Source organism: Ursus americanus, chromosome 18 (assembly GCF_024610735.1).
Source record: "Ursus americanus isolate L20-20 chromosome 18, mUrsAme1.1.p, whole genome shotgun sequence".
In the NCBI taxonomy this organism is placed as follows: domain Eukaryota; kingdom Metazoa; phylum Chordata; class Mammalia; order Carnivora; family Ursidae; genus Ursus; species Ursus americanus.
Window position 1 is genome coordinate 26,088,188 of NC_142144.1, and position 6,447 is coordinate 26,094,634.

Consider the following 6,447-nt stretch of genomic DNA (forward strand, 5'->3'; position numbering starts at 1 on the left):
CTGAATCTTTAATGGGTTATGTGTGTCAGAGCTATCAATCCTCTCAGTCTTTGGGCCTGGGGTAGCCAGAGCCTAAGACTGGTCACCTCCAGCCAAGAATGAACACATTCTTATATCCTTTATTATCAATTTCACTATGTGTCAAGACATGAGAAAGTTTGAAAAAAACTGGTGGTAGATCAAAGCCATACACAAATGTGAAGGGAAAATGTACAGGATGGGAAGTTCAAGACAAGTGCTCAGGCTCTCTCTACAGCAAAGAGCAGCATTTCATGTTCTTTCGGCTTCCCGTTTGCCTGTTTTACATTACTTGATCTTTGCAGGTAATAGCAATGAAAGACTTTGACACCTGCCTAACTGACATCCTATGACCACCACCACTCCTTTGAGAATCATCTGGGTAAGGATCTGTCTGAAAGAACGTCTAACTGCCTGACTTTTTTATTCCATTTTTCCCTACTCCTGCCTTACTGGATCATCTCTCTTGACATCAGAGGCCCTCCGACAAGAAATGTCAGCCCTGACACCTAATTTAGGTTAATAGATGATGTGTGCTAGCCTGTTCCCCTCAATGCTGCTAGGTCCCAACTTATTCAGGGACATGAGAGAAAGGAGAGGGAGACATGGGTGGTATGAATCAGACAGAACTGAGATTCAAATATGGCTTGCACTACAAAGTAAAACAGGAGGCTAACCTACAAAGAGGGTCGTGTAATTAGGCAAAGGCACGATTACAGAGATGAGGCAGCGTTTTAGAAAGCACAAAGAGAAAATGCTTCTGCAAATGTATTCAAGGTTAAGACATGAAAAAAATCAACATTTCCAGCTGCTATAATCAAAAAAAAGGCCCAGTAGCAATAGATGCTACCCATTTTCCCTAAATACTGCTGGTCTTTCATGTTGTTCATTTCCTTTTCTTTCACGGCTAACTTCTTCTTCTTCTTTTTTTTTTTTTTAAAGATTTTATTTGTTTATTTGACAGAGAGAGAGACAGCCAGCGAGAGAGGGAACACAAGCAGGGGGAGTGGGAGAGGAAGAAGCGGGCTCCCAGCAAAGGAGCCTGATGTGGGGCTCGATCCCAGAACGCTGGGATCACGCCCTGAGCTAAAGGCAGACACTTAATGACTGAGCCACCCAGGCGCCCCTCACGGCCAACTTCTTGAGAGCTATCAGTAGGGTGGGAGCTAAGGTTAGGCTGCACGGGGTGAAGAATTCTCTTTATCTGCTTACCACTCATTTACTTCTTAACTCTTTGCAATATAACCTCTACTCAACATGCTGACACCTGGTATAAAAAACAAAACAAAACAAAACAAAACAAAACTGGTCTATCTGATGCTCCGGATATATAAATATATAGTGACTCCCTTCTAAATGACTAGGGAATGGTAAGGTTCTGCAAAGAGTGTCTGAAATGATAAACCTAGATAAGAAAGTCTAGCTAAGAAAGGAAGTGAAAATAGGAGGGGATTGATATTACAAGGGCAAAGTAAAAAGGTGAAGGAAGTGGCGTTGTCTAATATGCCTACGATTCTCTGCTGGCTATAAAATTCAGATGGAAGTTCTCTTTACATTCTCTTGCTCTTAATCATTTTATTAGGGATAGTTCCCATAATCTACTGGCTAAGTACAACTTATAAATATTCCAGCTGACTGCTGAATATGTCTTCTTGAACACTCTACTAGCACCTAAAATGAATCACTGTCCGCCTTCACACCAGATTTCTCCCATGACTTGACTATCTCTTCTGTTAGTAGTATCCCTATATTCTCAATTACTTATGTTCAAAACAAAATATTTTTTTGCTGTTCTAACTCTATATCTAATGAGTCAACAAACTGTGTATCCTTCTCAGTGCCTCTAAAAGCTGTCATTTCTTTTCCATCTGCATACAGTTAGCCTATTTTAAAGGCCGTATTACCTCTGTCTAGATATAAAGCCTCCTACCTGAATATCCTACTACCAGGCTTTCCTCAAAATACCCATCTTAGGGATCAAAGTCAAATTATTTCTAATGTACCTCTTTGTGTCACTTCCTCTGCTTTAAGACCTTCGATGGCTGATTTTGTACTATTCTTTTGTATGAATCCGCTGAGACAGTACCATCTCACCTAGGCGCCTTCGCCTATGCTATTCCTTCTATCTACAAGGCTTTCTCTTCCCACCTCTCTGCCCCCTCACTGCCTACTGAGTAGTTAAAGAGTATAAGCTCCAAAGACAGACTGCGGTCTTCAAATCCTGCTCTGCCACTTGCAACCTGTAGGACTTTGGGCAGGTTACTTATGTCTTTGCGCCCCCATCTTTAGAGTGGATCTATAAATTGCACTTGACTCAAAAGGCTGTTCTGAGGATTGAACAAATTAATTCATGTAAAGCACTGAATAGCACCTAGAATGTCAGAGTATACAGTAATGCTAGCAATAATTAATAACAGTCATCTTAAAGGTCTACAAATAATTCCCTCTGCTCTCAGACAATTAAAGTCCCCCTCTCTTATATTCCCACACCACTGTATATCTGTACTATTTTTGCAGTCAGTCTTAAATTACAGTTCCTAGAGACAGAAGGCTATCATTCATGTTTATCCCACAGTATTCTGCCTTTCAAATTCTTCCACAGTAGAATTTAAGCACAAACATAGATTTAAAGAGCAACTTTTTACAGAAGAGAAGAGTTCTGTGTGGCCAGAAGAGTACAAAAGAATGTGAGATGAGTGGTGAATGCAAGCAAGTACAGATGAAGAGTGAAAGCCAGAGTTTATGTCACACAGGTCAGTTTGGTTTGCTACCTCGTTCATTCATTCTTCCATTAACTTCACAAATATTGCTGAGCCCTATGTACTAGACACTGGGCGAGCTGCTAGCAGTTCCCTGTCACAAGACTGTAAGGGCATAAACAAAAGATTATGGTTATTTCAAAGGCCGCAGAAACTTGAGGAACCACGGATTTCTTTTGACCCAACCATTATTTACATAATCTATTTCTTGAGGTCATTTAAGAGCTACCTTAGTTAGCATACACTGCAGGGTAAGAAGAGTGGTTGTGTTTGGGTTGGGTGGAGTGAAGGTATTTTTTTCTGTTTATCCTATGTGAACATCAATTGATTTTCAAATATAAAAAAAGTTTTTAACAAAACTTTTAAAAGGCTTCTTTCATTCTGAGACAATTAACAAGTACTCATTTACTACAGCTCGCACATGTTATAAGCTTTAATTATGTTAATACCTTCCCATTTTTTGAGTAACAGAATGGTGTTAAATTAAGTGAGTAGAGTCTTCCCCTCAAGAATGCAAGTACTTAACTGCTTGGTTAATGTGTGGGTACTGAGCTTAGTAAAATTATATAGCTAATAAGACTCAAACACAGGGCTCAAAATGTATCAAGTACTTAAGACAATATATAAAGTGTGAACATATGCACACATATACGATCTGGATGGATATTCACCAAAATATCAATAATGTCTAGGTGGGGGAAATGGGTGATATTTTACATCATTCTTTATGCTTTTCTATACTGTCCCAATATTGTTATAATTATCATACATTATTTTCATAAAGGCAATGAAATTATTAATAAAAACAGATGATGGGTAGTAGTAGTGGTTTAATAACTGCTACAATTGCTAGACAGGATCTAGATCTTTGCTACTTAAAAGCACAGTCCTCAAACCAGCAACATCAGCAGCATGTTGGAGTCTGTCAAAAATACAAACATAGAGGTCCTACTACAGACCTACTGATTTAGAATCTACATTTTAACAAGACCCTCAGGTGATTTCTATGTATGTTAAAATTTGAAAAGCACTGACCTAGAAGTTAAGGCCCCTACGTGCAGGAATAATAGGAACAACATCTACTTGTTCCCCTACGTGCAGGAATAATAGCACCCAGCAGTGCCTGACACACATAAATATTTGTTGAATAAATAAATATATAAATGATATTATTTTTGAGTAGACAATTAGAAAGACACTGGAGATTATATTCATTTGAGTTGTTTTCTGCCAGAGTTCCTAGAAATGGGTGCTTAATATTGGCTGCAAATGCTGTTACAGTATTTTAATAACAATGTTGGCCTCAACAATCTACTATGACTACACGTAATCTTTTTTAAAACGAGTCCCTTGTTCATTGCTCTGAGAGCCATTCGTCTCCTTCAGTCATTTTTCTAGCCTCCCATCCATGGACACATCCTCTAGTTACTCTAGAATCTATCCCTCAAAACAAACTTATTTCAAGATTTTTAACAACCACCTCTGAGAGAAAACTTACTATTTAAGTTCCAGGCTATGAACTCCATCTGCCTATATTTCCAACTCTATTTCCAACACCTCAAATTCAGTATGTTCAAAATTAACAATTTTACTCTTCATCAACTATCCCCTCCCCCATTTCAGAAGGTTGCTCTCCATTCTTAAGACTCATGTTTTACACGTTTTAGGAGAGAGAGACCACCTTGTCCAACAATATCAATTTACAGAGAATAAGTTCTAGAAGAATTAAATGACAGTCCAAGAGGCTACTTATTGGCAACATCCACAGCTACAGTCTGAATCACCGTACTGCCAATACATTATTGCATGCTGGAATTCTGATAAAACGCTCATTTTTGTCCAAAGCACTTAAATTCACTTTTTCAAAACCCAGGTTCTAAATATCAATCACCTAGATCCAAGAAATTAAGTCCTGTATATTGCTGGCATTTCTCTTATTCCTTTTCTTCCTTTTCAAACACACTGCACTTTCTTTCCACTTGGAGTTCCTTGGATACCCAGTACCATCCTTCCCAGGTCCTCTATGCCCTTGAAACCTACTGCCACAAACAGACTCTAAAATACAAATGCCTCAGGGCACCTGGGTGTCTCGGTCAGTTAAATGTCCCACTCTTGGTTTGGGCTCAGGTCATGATCTCAGGTCCTGAGATCAAGCCCCAAGCCCCTCCACAGACTCCACCTCAGTGCAGAGTCTGCTTCAGATTCTGTTTCCCTCCCCCTCTAACCCTCACACCCTTTTAAATAATTTAATTTAATATGAATGCCTCTTCCTGCCTTTTCTATCTTTATCCAAGATGCTCAACAGAGATGATTCAAACCCTACCCATTCCCAGAGTATCCCAGCCCTTTCCACTAGGCCTCCCTCTTTTCCCAATTCTTAATGCACTGCTCCAACGCTCATTTTGATAGCTGTTCATAAGCTGACCTTTATTCTTTGGAAACCTGCTATCTTCAAAAGTAGAAAGAACTTGACATCGGATAGGTCCTCTTTTTATATCTGAGAAAACCAAAGCCCTGAGAGAAGTGACTTGCCTCATGTTACCTGAAAAATTGATGGTGATGAATTCTGAACTCAGTTCTCCTCACTCCTATTCACAACCACCTCTACACATATCCAGTCTTTCCCGACATCCCCCAACTGTCAGTGCAAACAAAAGGCAGACATCAAAGCCATAAGAAACTTTAGCATAGCTAGCAGCGTCCATCCATTATGAAGCACAAAAAGGGGTTGCTTCAGTAAATATGCCTCCAAATAAACTAAAAGTTGAACCCACGGGGAAAGCATCAGAATGAGAGATGGTTAATTAAATTATCCCTCTCTATAAAACTGTTGTAGCTCCCCACAGCCCGTGGAAGAACCCCACACTCACAGAGCATCAAGATCCCTCCCGGTTGAGACCCAACGTCAGCTGCAGCCACATTCCTAGCCTTCCCTTCCCTGCACCCATTTCTCCAGCCATTATCCTAATATGCACGCGGTGCTGCCCAAACCTTTCATGCTTCTGCACTCTTACACACATTGGTCCCACAACCTGCAGCGCTCTCCGCCCCCAACCCCCAGTGCCTGTCCTCTCCCGAATCCTGCGATAGCTCTCACGACCCTGCTCAAACGTCACTACCCCAAGCAAAGTCCTACGAGGGTCTCGATCACCCTCCAAAACTAAACCTGTCTCAGGATGCGGATTTTACTTGCTGACGCGCCCAGGAGCGTGGGAAGGACTGCCCTAGTGGTGAACTGACTCACTGAGTGCCTCCCTCCTCCCGGAGCGCGCTCAGCCTGTGGCCCGCCTCGGCCGCTGGGGGGCGGGGGAAGTAGGTGCCCAGAATGCTGGGGGATGCCCGGTGAGGGCACTCGAGCCACCCGCGATACCTGTCTGAAGGCACCCTCCCCTCCCCCGCGACCAAGCGGCGTCTTCTACACCTTACCTCACCCAACAGCGGCAGCAACCCCGCTTTACGGCATTCACAACATCTGCTGCAAAAGGTGCCGTCAAGTGCAGAGCCGTGGCTATTCTGGTGGCTGTCGGAGACGATCGCGTTGTACTGCTGCGGACCTCTGCATGTCCTCGGTTCCTGCCACTTCTTCACTGTCCGAAGTTTACTGATACCTCACGATTTCCTAGCTTTTGATATCAGGCCACGTAGCCAAAGCCCTTTCATCACTTGCCTA

The 6,447-nt window shown here is 41.9% G+C and overlaps 1 protein-coding gene across 2 annotated transcripts in view; it reads right to left on the reverse strand.

Moving 5' to 3' along the window:
- The window catches only part of FKTN (fukutin), a 73,927-nt gene extending 67,680 nt beyond the window's left edge, over positions 1-6,247 (reverse strand). Inside the window, exon 1 of one of the 2 annotated variants that reach the window (XM_045780382.2) lies at positions 6,204-6,247. The gene's annotated coding sequence lies outside the window, so the exon portion shown is untranslated. The other variant, XM_087869497.1, reaches the window with a different exon arrangement.
- Positions 6,248-6,447: the final 200 nt, after the last annotated feature.